Here is a 14,839-nt window from a genome sequence, read left to right as displayed (position 1 = left end):
TAGAAAGAACCAGTGATGTAAGAGGCACGGAGATGAGCGGCGGGCATGCAAAGGAAGATGTGTAGAACTGTAGAACTTTACCTCCTAAGACAGTAACTGTCAAGTCAACGGAACGTGTGGTCAAAGCATAGCCAAAGGAAGAGGAAACCTGGCTTGGTCCACTAAAGAAGTTTTAGGGTAAAAATTGTAGGGACCCCAGACAGGAAAGGGTATGGCCACATCTACAGAAAGATACTTTAAGTTGGGAAGGGTGGGATGGAAGGCGGATCAGTGATAAAGATGAATCCTTCAATTGAACCATATGGATTAAAATTGGGAAGAACAGAAATTTGAGTAAATACTCCAATGCCGAAGGAAAATTTATATGTGCTGTTGCTTTCATAGTTTAAATCTATTAAATAAGCACACATATGTATTGGTTTTGTTGTTCAGCTCAGTTTTGTTTCACATTTACTATGAGCCTGAGCATATAGACATTTGTGTGGTTTTTACATAAAATTTGCTTCCTGGTCCTTGCAAACTCCTTCCCAGCTCCAGGATTCTAGCAGAACCAGCTATTGTGGGCCAAGCCGTCCTTAAGAGAATCACAGAGGGTGCTTTCCCAAGGCCTTTTCCTCCAAGGTTGCCCATGACCTTAGCCATTGAATCATTTAATTGTTTCTGGCCTTCCAAGCCAGCGATTCGGAGCAGGCAGGGTGGTAGGGTGATGTTATGTCTGAGAGGCTTGAGCCTGTATCCTCACCACACATGAGGCCCACCCTTCCTGGTCTGAGAGCCTCAATGCACAGTGCTTGGCACATAGTGAACACTCAATAAATTGAGTTGTTTTTCTGTCTCTTTGGGGATCTGAAGTAGAGACATTCAAACCTGAGAATGCCCGCAGAGCCGTAGGTTCCCCAACTGAAATTCATGGAGAGACCTGGGCAGACGTGTGTGGATGCAGCTCCAGCCAGTCAGCCTGGGAGAGGTCATTGTTCGGACTTCATAGCAGGGCTAGCCGAGCTTCCTGGGCTTGTGGATCCTAATAAGATTTTTGTCAAGATGAATGAGTTTTAACTTAATGTCGCATTTTTTAAACTGTGTGTAATGTCATGACAGTTGGAGACGCTTAAGAAAAACAGCCGATAGATATCACTTCTGAGACATCCTGTGCTGTTTGTGTTTTACCCATCTCTACCCCACAAAGGAGTATTCCTCCAGGTTCCTAGATGAGGAAAACATTGAGTTAGAAGAAAAACTTTTGACAGCCTTACCTGGCCCGTATAAACTGTTGTTAAACTATCTCGACTAGGATGTTGCTGTTAACCAAACTCGCAATCATACTCTGGGTTCCCTGTTTTTGGTGTAATTATGTGTGTATATTATGTGTATATGTAGATTATGTTATACCCACTTTCATTGCGTGTATAGGTTCAGAAATCTGCCATCGGATGTATTGTCTTTTAAGATAGTTGCTTGAGAATTTAAGCTTATCTCATCATGACAGACATGGGGAGATACGTCATGTCTTCTACACATTCTAGAACGCTGCCTGTCTGTGGAAGTGTGGACAGATTCTGGCCCATGTTTCCTACCTGTGGCTGTCTGGGTGCTCCTTCAGATTCCCTTGTTATGAATGGCTGGCTAGCCCAAGCAGAGCATAGGCGGGCTTGGCATCCAGCTCCTGACTTACCTGGAGTAACCTGTACTTCACTGCCTTGAGTTCTGCCAATTGGAGAGGCTAAGAAGGGGAGCTGGCCTAAGAGTGCACCACGCCTGCTTTTCCTGAGGCCACACACACCGTGCGTAGTTGAGTACATGTCTGTCTTTTGGGATATTCTCAAATATGTCTCCAGAGTTCCGAGGTTGTGGATAAATACCTTTACTCCCCTTGAGAAATGCAGACTGTGGGATAGCTCTGTGGGTAAGCATGTATAGAGCAGGCACAAAGTCTTGGGTTTAATTGCCAACATTGAAAACCAAGCAAATAAATAAACTGATACATATAGACAGATAAGCAAAAATTGAGCCAGAAGTTATTTGTTTCACATAAATTTTATATGTCCACAAAAGCAGATTTCACTGGGCAAACAGTCCTGTTAATTGTACTTTGGTCATTTTTCTCAGACTCTAGTACGGACTGCAGTCAAACCTTATCACTTTGACACCATCACGGATACCCACCCTAGAGAATGCTGCCACAGCGGTACGTCCTTCCGCTAAAAGAAACACGGAAATAGTGAAGAAAGAGAAATGGCAGACATCTTTTTAAAACATAAACACATGTATGCTTGCATCTCTCTGGGCGCGCGCGCACATACACACACACACACACACACACACACACACCCCACACACAAACAGAGCAAAGCCATAACCACACCTAGAAAAAAAATCTGTGTTTGGCTAAGTATCTCCCCTCTGAGAAGGATTAGCAAGCAGCTCAAGGTCCTCACACAATCATTTTAGAATGGCAAAGGCCTGCTGCATTGTACTGGTCACGCGTGGGATCTGAGTAGCTAGACAGCTAGATGAACATGATGACCAGTGGTCCAACTCCAAATGCGGTTACCATGGGAGCCTTTTAGAGGATATATTGGGTTTGTATCCAGTGCCCTACTGGAGCCCGATCCCCACTTTATGGCGCCCTACAAGAGTGATTTCCCCTCTTTTAGCTAATGCTTTTCCATAGTGGCACTTTAAAAGAACGTATTTTTTAATTTCTTATTTACAAGTGATACTCTATTTTTTTTTTTTGAGTGTGGTTTTCATCTTACTTAAATAAAAGATTGCTTTTAAATTAACCAGAGACGTTTTCAGAGAATCTTGGAAGTGTTGGCGGGGGGAGCATTTTAAAGAACAAAACTTTCGAGAGTTCCAGGACACAATGCTGTTATTTCCGGGGCGGGCTTTTCTGTCCTTACCTAACCCACATCCATGTGTGCAGGCTGCTGGTATGGGCATGGCAAGCGGCAGATGAAGATGCAGCTGCATCCCTGTGTCCCGCTGCCTTGCTGCCTGTCACCGAGGCCCACAGGGTGCCGAGACTTGAACTGCTGCTGCTTTAAGTGCTGTTCCGATCGGTGTTCAGCCTCCCCAGATAGGAGTCTGGCTTTGCTCTGCGGCTTACGGAGTCCCAGGCTTTCATGTTCCACAGGTGACAACGTCAAAGCGGAGAGCAATTAAGTGTCCGGCACCAGGTCATGAGCCTCATTATCCTGACGGGAACCAGGTTTCCTGACTTCCAACCCCTTGCTTTCCCCTTAAAGGAATGGCTTCATCTTGCTGGCTTGACATTCCCTGTTTTCCATTTGTAATGTTGGCCCTGGCTCTTCCTTCCCTTGGGTCCTGCGTTAGGTTTTCTGAGGGTTGATGTAACAAAGTACCACGTGCCTGGGTGCCTTCGCACAATAGAAACTAATCTCACACATTTCTGCAAAGTGGAAAATTGTACATCTGGGTGTCTGCGGGGCTGTGCCGCTTTCCCAGAAGCCAGGCTGGCACGATCTCTCCCGGCTCTGTGCCTCCCTCTGTCTTTTTTCTCTCTGTCTGTCTGTCTGTGTCTGTCTGTCTGTCCTTTTCAAGACAGGATCTCACCTGGTCACTCAAGCTGGCCTTGAGTTGGCAATGGTTCCTCCCACCCCCCACCTAGTGCTGGGATTCCAGGTGTGAGCCTGCACACTCTGAGAATCAAAAGGCATTGGCTTTTTCCCTAGCTTTCAGTGTCATTCATAATCATTCATGTTTCTTGGTTTCTAGACACACCCCTCTATGATCATGTGATCTCCTTCAGGCATGTGTCTGGTGGTCTCTTCTCTTTTGAGGACATCAGGCTATATTTGAGTAGCGCCCCCCCCCAAGTAACCCCCATCTTAGTTTGATTATGTATGCAAAGACCCTACTTCCAAATAATGCTCCACTCCTGTGGATGCAAGGTGGGTTAGAACTTCATCCATCTTTTTAGGGGTGCATTTTAACCCATAACAGGCCTCCTTAACGTTAACCTTGTTTTAGAACAAGGCAGGTATTTCTAACTCGCGAGGAGAACATAAATGCGGTTTCATTAAACCTGAAGCATCATAGCCAACATTTGTAGTTTATTATAAGAACACATTGGAAAGATTTGTAGTCTATTTGGGATGTGATTTTTGGATTAATTCCTTCCTTAAACCGTTTGCTGGGCATAGTGTTTTAAAAGTAGGGAATGACTAGATTCGAAAGCATCTCATTTTCACATTCGGTGTAGCTCGTAGGCTTGTGCGTTTTTAAGAGGATATCTAAATAGGATAGTGTGGAACGCCAGGAGTGTAAGTATTCGCTGATTTTCAGCTTTCTTCCTCACCTGTTTGCACATGCTAAGCCCTAGTTAGACACCTTCAGGTTGTCCTTGTTGTGGGGCTTTCGGTTTGCTTGCTTCTGTAGCCAGAAAGTCTAGAACAAAATGTTCACATGAAATATTTAATGGGGTGAATGCCTACAAATTTTAATAAACATTGAAAGTAAGGAACCCCTCCTTACCCACTCTGTTTATCCCTTTGGGTGACATAGGTTCATACAATTCTTTGTACTCGGACTCTTTAGTAGTATTTAGTCAATTTAGGAAGAAATGTATATATAACCTTAGCCTGTTATCTTTTAAAAATATTCTAAACCTTGTGGAGAAAGTGGGGGGAGCAGGAGGAGGGGATGAAGTGGGGACTGGGCTAGGTATGTAAACTGAGAAAAGATTGTTTTAAAAATAAATTAAAAAATAAAAATAATAGAAAAATATCCTAAAACTATGTAATAGGAGTAAATTGCCTTGTCTTTTCTCTTACTAACTTTAATATATGAGTTTCCAATCCCCCTTTAAATTAATGTGGTTGAGCTTCCACCATAGCCTTCCCATAAGGCCATTCCCCACTTCCTATAATCTTACAGGCCTAGGAGAACACTCGCTCCCCTTCTGTCGTTTGGATAATTACGTGTGTTGTGCTCAGTGGTGGCCCTATTAACTCACATGAGTACCGTGGGCTTGCAAAACGGCCTCAGATTTCCATATATTGGAACTGTGAGAATTTTCTGTAATGGCGCTTTAGCAATAATGATGGAGGTGCAGGCATTTCCTGGGGATTAATGACCAGCTGGGAAGAGCCAGTGGTCCTGGGCTCTGCCTCCCAGCCAGCCATTAATTCCAAGAAAATGTCTTTTGCCGAGGTTGTTATTGCTATTATAAGCTTAAAATGGAAAAACATAACAGACATGTGAGTTATTTTTATGGTTCGATGCCGTTTCCAATAGTATGTACCAATTCGAGAAGCTGAATGTGCGCACGCACAAGTGCAGGTCAGGTCGTTTGACTCATCCCCCAGTAATCTATGTTTTATGAATGATTTTATGGTTCTCAGCCATTCTTTCCCACAGAGAAAGAGAGGGTGGGAAAGGGGAGAGCGAGAGGGAGGGAGGGAGGGAAGAAGAAAGCAAGCAACTAGTTTAGTTTGGGAATTCCTACCTTGGTCTGAGTTTTCCAAGTATCGTACTCAGTGAGATGTTTATGCTCAGGCCTCATGGACCGTCTGAGGGGACTGAGGCATTATTTTCCTTTGTTTTGTTTTTTTGTGGCAATTATTCTTCAAGACTGAAAAGGGAAACACAACAGCAGCCCTGTAATGATCTTGCTGAGCCTCTTCAGTCTTTCTCTGCTCTTTAACAAGCAACCTACGCTTAGGCCTTTAGATATCGAATATATGAGAGAGGGGTACACAGCCCCGTAAGTCAACACTTCAGGGCTCTATAAAGTATATGAAGTGGTGCAGTTAGAGGAAGGTTCCAATGCCAAGCCGCCTGAACTCCAGACCAGAGTCGGAACGTCGTTCCCGTGTTCTTTTCCGAAGCTTGCCCCGTGTTTCTACCTTAATTAGCCGTGTTATTTTAATTTAGATTATTAAAAGCCTCTCTAGAAATATTTCACTGAGTTCCTAAGACGGAAGGTCTTGACAGTCCCAGAATGGTGGCAGCTCTGATCTTAGGAAGAGATGCTAATGGCGTAGGTGTCACGCCGCCGGGGACATTTTAAATGGCTCATCAGTCAGCGGCTCCACCGTTATCAAGCAGCAGCTACAGGCCAGACTTCTTGGAACACTTTTTAAAAAAATGACAGGACACAGGTTGCACTAAGAGAAATACAAGGGAGTGAAGACATTGTCCTGCCCAGCCGTGAAGCTCCTCCCCCTCCAGGCACCTGTCAATAGCCCCAGTTCATTGTAAAACTTCTTCCAATGGGAGTGGGTAAGTGGTGTGCTCGGCGGTGTCTCTACACACACGTGGTTCTGATTTCCCTGGTGTGAGGCGGGCAGTCCCTCAGGAGGACCAAGGACGCACGGGAATTGTCTTGCACTCTGTTTTCTCCTGTAATGATACTTCTGCAATGGGTTTGTTATTTGATGCCCTTTACCATAAACTCCCTGGAAAGTGGCTGTTTTTGCTTTTGTTATGGGGTGTGTGTGTGTGTGTGTGTGTGTGTGCGTAATATCATAAGTAGTAGTAGATAGTGGTTCCTTCATACACGTGAACAGAGAGGAAAAAAGTGTGTGTTGGGTTCCTCAGAGCTCACAAAATGACTCCTTCCTCGGAGGTTCAAAAACATTTCCACAGCGTTGTTGTCATTAGGTGCTGTGCCCAGAGGACGAACTGCTCTTCCTGATCTCTTGGCTGTGACATGTAGGGACATAAAGACCAGCGACATTAGTGCCACCCATGCCTTCCGTGAGATTTCAAAACAGGAAGCAGTAGATGCTGGGGAAAATCCTTAAAGGGGGAGACAGACAGAAGTTTCCTCATTTGGACTTTGCTCAACTACACAGCTTAAGATGAAGTTGTGGGGGGTACAGGGCATGGTAACGTGGCGGTGCAGGGTAACGTGGCGGGAGGCGCTTCAGCAGAACTGGAAGGAGATGTGTTACTTCCGCAACTCATTAGTCAGTTGTTGAGAAGGGGGAAAGGAACATCTAAAGGAAAATAATTGATGATCGTGGTGGACAAAACAGAGCTCCCATCTGGCGAATCTTCTATGTGAATACATTTCTTATATTTTGTTTACTGCTCTATGTGTGCTGTCCGCTACGAAAATACATTTCTTTCCTTTTCAAAACACTGTATTTGGTATCTGTTTACCTATGTATCATCCATGTATATATCTACCTACATTATTTAAGCAGCTTGTGTATCTGTGGTAATTTTTAATATTTATTTTATGTGTTTGGGTATTTTATCTGTGTACCATGTGTGTGCCTGCTAGAAAAGTGTATCATAGGCCTCAGAACTGGAGTTACATGTGGCTGTGAGCCAGACTGTAGGTGCTGGGAATTGAACCTGGGTCCTCAGAAAGAATAGCAAGTGCTCTTAACCTTAGACTGATAAACAAAATCTTAAAGAATAAATTCAGTAAGGAAATATGTTACTTTTTATGAATGCACTATACTTTTAAAACTAGCCTGCCAACATATATATACATATATGTATGTATGTGTATATATATATATATGCATCAGTTTATTCACAGACCTTTTCCTAATTCCATAACTTGACTTCTAAATTGAAAGGATATTAACAAAAACAACAAAAATACATTGGGTATATTTATTTGTTCTTTGGATCTTTCAGCTTGCAAACTATGTTGTAAAAGGAAAAAGTAAACATTTATGAAATTGCATTAAAATACTATTTTAAAATGTGTATGACATAAATTGGCATGGTGTGTATACAAAGGAAGCTAGCTGTTGTAAATCACTTCTATCTGAGAAGGTTAAAAGATTAAGGAAAGCATCTGTACTAAAAATACAGTGCAGATAATTAACACCTAGTAAGTGCCCATGCCCTCAACTAAGGGGAAAAAGTTCTATAGGAAAGGAATGGAAGTAGAGTGTTGGGTAGACAGGCAACAGTTGTGCACCCAGCTACCTATGCATAGAGTTTGCAGGAGGAAGCTGAGCTGAAGACTGGGAGCCACGGAAGGAAGAGCCAGAGCTTTCTATGTGGGTAGAGATATCTCACAAGAGAGGGGCAAAGACAGAAGGGAGTGTAGACAGTGAGGGGGAAAGAGACTGTGAACCTCTGCGTGCAGAGATGGCAAAGCCTGCCAGCTGCTACGGAAGACCATCATCTTTTCAAGCCACCTCACTGTCTACCCTCTCTCCACCCTTGCCCAGCTCATGGGGGTTGGCTCAGGTCGTACTTTCCTTAGCTCTGGAGACCAGGCTCCCTATTGAGGTACATCCGATGACTCAGCATCCCTGTGGAGCAGGCAAATGAAGCTGGAGAGAGTCCCCTGGGAGCCAGACCATTAAGTCACACTTAGTGACATCCCATTTGCCATCTGGAAAAGATAAAGTTTTGTTGTGCAATTATCTTTATGGGACGGCGTGTTTCTGTTGGCTTACTAAAGTCATTAAGCCAAAACAGGGTACAAGTGCAAGCCGGGTCTCCCAAGTCGCCTGCACCTTCCTCCTCACGCTATGAAGTGTGTATCTGTGAAGGGGAGTAAAGTGCCCAGTGTGTTTAAACTAACGGCTTTGACTTCAAGAATCATTAGGCTTCAAAGATATATGTATATATATGTATACACACACACATATACACACACATATACACACACATATACACACACACATATATATGTACATGGATGCTTTTGCTGCATGTATATCTGCACATCAGGAGGAAGCATTGGGATTCATGAAACTACAGCTATGCACGTATAAACACTTGAAAGCCACCATGTGGCTGCTGGGAATTGAACTCAGAACCTCTGGAAGAACAGCCAATGAATGAATGCCCTTAGCCACTGAGCCATCTCCAGCCCAAACTGCAGCATTTCTAGCTGAGTTGGTTTGCCACGGGCATTGCACTTGTGCCTAATTTTACCTAAGCAGTTTTAGCAATCTAGCAGAAATGCTCAATTTTGCAAAGTGAATTGCAGAAAGAAAAACTTTAGTTCTCTGCATGGGAAACAGGCAATGCATAAAGCACCAAAAGTCAGGAATAGTTTCCCACAGCACGGCTCTGACATTTCAGAGCACTTCTAGAATACTATACATGTGCAGTAAACATTTATGGCCATATTTAGGTCCGAGCAGCATGAGGGATTTTGTGCTGGCTCTGGTTGATGAGTACCCCAAACAGGAATCCTTTATGTCTGAGGTATCCATAGTAACTAAGTAGGGCCCATTTCCATTGTACTTATTAGCTTCCAACCTGCTAACCAGGCTTAGGCGCTGTGGGCGCCAGCAGTCCTAATTCATATAACACCCCAGAGAGTAGGTAAGTGCCTTTCAAAAAAAGCAGACTTAAATACGGGGTTTTAAGAGATTTGCGGAATGCCACATAGCAGCCAAGACAGTAATTTTTGATACAACTGTCAATTTAATTGAGTAGTGTTATATAGACAAAAATCACATAGCAAGAAACAGAATTACGATTATTAAGAAAATAATAGTGGGCTTTTTGTTTGTTTGTTTGTTTGCCTTTGGTGCCTCTTTGAGATAGTCTATTATTGACACCGTTGTTTGCTCTTTTATAAAATAGTGCACATTCACTGTTTGCCCTTGGCAGGCAACGCCAGCTTTGCTATTCAGGTTCTTGCTTTTTCCGTCTGTTTTGTGTTTTATTTTAGAGACAGGGTTTTTCTGCATAACAGCCCTAGCTGGCCTTAGATCTCACAATGTATACCAGGCTGGCCTCGAACACACAGAGATCCTCCTGCCTCTGATTCCCGACTTCTGGGATTAAAAGCGTGCACCGCCACTGCCTAGCATCTTGCTTTTTCTTAACACGGGGAAACATTTGACATGGTAGAAAAATGGCGTGAGTTCCCCACGAGCATCAACAGTGCAGCGTGACTGTAATTGTAATCTGCCTTCTCCAAGAACGTGCTGCAGATGACGTTTGTGCTTTCATTTAGCATTTGTGTGAGGCTTGCACTTGGCTTCCATTGCAGTCATGATCAATTGCAGCAGGCGAGTCGGTCATCTACATCCCTCAATCTTATTTACTTGTGACTAGAAAGACCTTGACACATTTTATTCAGATTGGCTCATTTGCACATTAACATATTTTTGATAATATGAGAATGAACTTTTTACACTCTACATAAAGTACTCTAAGAGTTAAGCATATATACACTAAAATCACCTGAGGATATGGTCTGGGGATTGTTAGAGTTGGAAGAAAAAGAGATCTGGTCCATTATATCCGTTCTTTCTGGGACATCCGTGTAGCTATTTGAAATTTAAGAATGAAATAATTGTAATCTTTCCCCACTTCTTCCACCTAATACTCTTCATCACAAATGTTAGACAGATTTCAAAGTCCTCAAAAGGCAGCCGTCCATGCTTCTTTTTAGTAGAGATAACTTGGGAACGGATGCTCGCGCTGAGCTGAGATGCAGCCAGCTTGTTTCAGTGCTACTTGGCATTGTGTGTTCTCATTCAACTGGACACAAATTGTTTGTGGGGAGAGCCGGAAAGGTGAGCAAGAAAATGGGAGAATGAGTTCCAGTTGGGTCTCTGGATTCTGCAGAACAGTTGGCATGGAGAGGGGGGAAGCACAAAGAAAACCCAGCACTCCTTAGCTGAGTTAATTCATGCAATGATGGCTTTACGCTACTGCTACCAGCTCAGGGCCTGCCCTTCTCGTCACTGATATTTATGAATGCGACAATGATGTGGACCCGACCTGTTTCTGCAGTGGGCAGAAGTTAAACACACTGTGGCGGTGAGTTCTTTTCTCACAGTTGGTTCAGTTGAACTCAGCTTTTGGATAGACACAGGCAGCATGAAATCTGTGTGCCTTGTCGGGGAGGAGAACTTCAATTTGCGAGAGAGAGAGAGAGAGAGAGAGAGAGAGAGAGAGAGAGAGAGAAGAAGGAGGAGGAGGAGGAGGAGGAGGAGGAGGAGGAGGAGGAGGAGGAGGAGGAGGAGGAGGAGAGGAGAGAGACAGGGACAGGAGTAGCATGCTCGCAGGGCATCTGAGCCAGGGGCTGTCCGAATTGGCAACAAGACTTCCCTTAGCAAGTGTTTATAGTGTTTGAGCTACAGAAGTAATGACTGTACAAAGACACGAAGGACCGAGAATACGGAAATCCCATCCTCATGATACTGACAAATCAACTGGGTACAGCACACACAAATCAACCGAGGTATGCTGCTGCCAAGCTCAAATAGTGTAAAAGTGGAGGATTTAAGTCTTGTGGGGACGCAGAGTTGAGGCAAGAGCTGTTGAGAACCAGAAGTTTGGGTAGGGTTTGGGTGAAAATGAAAAGAAGATGTGAATCAGTACACTTAAAGTTTCACGTGTAAGATGAAGAGCCCCTCGAGAGCTGGCACATGCTCTCCCTGTTTCACGTCCCTGCAGTCCCACCTTGGCTTGTTAGGTTGTCCACAGCCAGCTTCAGTAAGAGTGTAAATGGCTAGATTTGGGTACCATGTTGCTAGAAAGACCAAACTTTGGTTCCCAATCTGCCACTGACCATGACACAAAATGAGAACAGGTATCAGAAACAACATGTAGACCTGTCCCCTTTGTTTCCCCATGTCCTCCCCTTTGGAGCCCTTTCGTCTTCCTACATTGCTCACAAAAGAGTCTCTGAATATCTGAGAAGGGATAGATACCCAGTCACCTCCTGGCCCCACAAAAAGGGGGGAGAATCTGCTGAGTGCTTCTGGAAGTGGAGACTCTCTGGTGACAGTGAAGTCTCAGGGGAGTAAATAGTGGGTATATCGCTGCATTCTTTGAGCCTGGAGCCTCCTTTTTCACTGGGAGAGCAGATAAGTGACCGGTCTTGAAGTATCGTGTTTCCGACTTCTTTGTTCTGCCTTCAGATTTAAAAATGCAAAATTCATTTGTCCTTCGAGTTCAGACCATGTCAAAGAGCATCTCTGAGCTGTAGGTGGCTTTGTAGTCCACATGGACAAAGCAAGCCCTCATCCTGGCTACTGTCCAGTGAAGATCCAGAGGGGTCGGGTTACTTCCCAGCGGGGTCTGAACTTGAAACAGGAAAGAGGAAACTGGGATGATGAGTTACACCCTTTGGGCTCAAATATCATTTACCTCAGAGATGGAGAAAAGGGGAAATGAGAGTGTACTTCTAGATACTGTACCTATAGATCATAACTATCTTCCCCATAGTCCTACATCTCAAAGTATAGTTAAGGAATCAACTACGAGATGTCAGAATAACTCAGAACATATGTATTTCTACCAAACCCTTTCTCTGAAATCCCTACTAGATTCGATGAGAATGCTCTTGCCAGCTTTAGTTACGTTTCGGCTCAGCGATGTCTGACCTGGTTGTTAATCCTTTATTGGTTATTAATTCTGTATTTGGTTTTCATTTTCAAGTAAAGAATAAAAATCACCATTTTACCTAGGCTGGCCTTGAACTTGTAATCATTCAGACTTTGACTTCCAGTGCTGAGGTTATAGGTGTGGCCACCACACATCATGGCTGTTTATATATATATATATATATATATATATATATATACACACACACACACACACACATATGTTCTTGGTAGAATAATAGGACCATGGCATTTTGAGATGGAAACTAAATTAAGAATTGTGGCAAAATATAGACATTGTCATGAATGCCGTGGCAATTTAAGTTGCCAGCACACAACATTCAAGTGAGGCTAATGGGGTTCCAATATTTTTTTGTACTATATGTACTGTAAGAGATTGGCATTCCTAACCTGCTACTTGATCACTGAGGCAAAAAAAAATTTATTAAATAATCAGCTTAGTGAGATTGTAGCTACAAGCAGTTTTCTAAGGATTCAACTCAATACCAAGTAGGCCATGGTTGGGTTTTGTGGAAGACAACCTGTGCCACACTGAATAATGATGTACATTATTCAGTGAACCATCACCCTCTCCATCACCTCGTACCTTTACAAGTCTGGATGAGAGTGGAGAGGGAAGATGGCAGCTCATCCATGAACTCATGGAAGAACCCTTATGGTTGTATGTAGCGCCCCACATGCTAGCTGGATGGGTTCTCAGCCTGACCTCACATCAAAGCTCATGTTCACTCTTACTGTTTGCTAAGGCTAAATGCCGCAGAGAGTGTTCTCCATTGGATCCACCCTCAGACACTGTAGAGCATCTTCAATTTCCAGGATTCTCCCCCAAGAAAGACAAAGAGATTGTTGCTCTCTTTCTACTTTTATAAAACAATGGTTGGGAGACAGTTTTCATTTCATTCGGGAGTGTACTATTTTGAGCATCGTTCCACAGTGTTGGCCATGTATATGGGTCCTATTTAATATTCTCAATTCACATGTACTAAAAGCCTACCAAATAGAAAGCAGTATTAGAGTAGTCTAAAATGTTCCTTCAAGACATTTTATTGACAGTTTTATCAAAGAATAAACAGAATGTAAGAAAATTTAAGCAGCTTTCACAGATACACAAGAAAGACAGTAGACAGACTGGCTCCTGATCCCAGGTATATAAGCCACCATGGTTCATGGATTATTTTTTTTTTGTATCATACAGCCAACTCAAGTAGAAAAATCAAAGAAATCTTGCGTTTTAGCCCTTCTCATACCTAGCTTTAGGATTAAAGCCATTGATTGTGCTTCACAAAAAAGACATAGTACTTAATATTCATCTTATATTTAATAAATATTTACTAAGCGCATAGCATACATGTAGGTCACTGTAAGTTTTGTGTAAGTAAATCCAACATGGCTTTAGCTGCTTTATAGTTTAGGGGTAAGTCAATTTCAAGGATCACTGTAGGCTTTATTAACATTGTCTCACTGTCTTATATAATCCTAGGGAGTCCTATCAGGTGGTTATTTATGTATCAAGATGTAAGTCATAAACTGTGATCTTATTTCAGCCATGTAAAAGAAGAAAGTCTTTATGCAAAGGAGGTGGTTGGTGCCTCAACTGAGCACTAAGGAATGAAAGGGACTTTAATGGGGGCAACTCATAGAGGAATTTCATGGCAGAGGTCTCCGTGTCGTGCCAGGGTAGCCCTGGGTCAGTGGAGGGGAGCAAGTGTAGGGTGGGTTCAATCAAGAGCCTCAAGTTGGGTTTGGGTAGAGAGCTGGGTTTATAGCATTAGGGGTGAACGAGAACAGTGAGTCTCCAAAGTAGATGGGAACAAGTCGGGAGGTAAATGTGACGGGCATATGGTGACTGGGCACTGTGAATGAGAAACTACTGAAGAGTCTAAGCAAGGGAATGGCCAATTCGATCTGAACTGGCATAGAAAGACTGTGGGCACAGTGGCCACTCATCAGCCACAGCCTAGTGACATGAGTGGTACAGCTGTCTGCTATACCAACTTCGTGCTTTAGAATTCAGTGTTTGAAACGTGTTTATGGGCTCAGAGGTGCATACCAGCAGTCCCAACTATTTCATAAGTTCATGAGTAGGTGTGTGGAGCCTGTCAGGACAATACAGCAAGACCCTGTGTTCCCCATCTTCCAAAATATGTTTTAATGCATATTTTTCTATTTGCAAGTGACTGAAAAAAATAAAATAAAAACTAGTGCTTTTTGTTGCATGAAAATGTTATGAGTTCCTATATTGACAAAATTTTCATGGCACAGTGACTTGTTTGTGAATATATTGCTGGTGGCAGCTCCTTCTGTATCAACAGAGATCAACCTGTCACAGAGATCATCTGATCAACAAAGCCTAGAATATTTATTATCTCACAACAGAACGGGTTCACCAACACCTGCTTTAGTGTCTCTTCCAGGCCTTCTTAATCCATATAAATGGATTTCTTCCTCTAGCTTGTGAATGGAAAACGAATTGAAGTTCATTAACAGAAGCAAGATGCCTCTGGCTTTGCCGCCAGCTA

The 14,839-nt window shown here is 43.2% G+C and overlaps 1 protein-coding gene across 2 annotated transcripts in view; it reads left to right on the top strand.

Moving 5' to 3' along the window:
- Positions 1-14,839, top strand: part of Hmga2 (high mobility group AT-hook 2) — a 113,863-nt gene that overhangs the window by 25,175 nt on the left and 73,849 nt on the right. The gene's annotated exons all lie outside the window — the stretch shown is intronic.

This window comes from Microtus oregoni, unplaced genomic scaffold (assembly GCF_018167655.1).
Source record: "Microtus oregoni isolate MIOR12 unplaced genomic scaffold, Mior012 000001F_ref0000356, whole genome shotgun sequence".
Taxonomy (NCBI): Eukaryota; Metazoa; Chordata; class Mammalia; order Rodentia; family Cricetidae; genus Microtus; species Microtus oregoni.
Note: the sequence above shows the minus strand (reverse complement) of the source record. Positions and strands in the feature narration are given on the sequence as shown.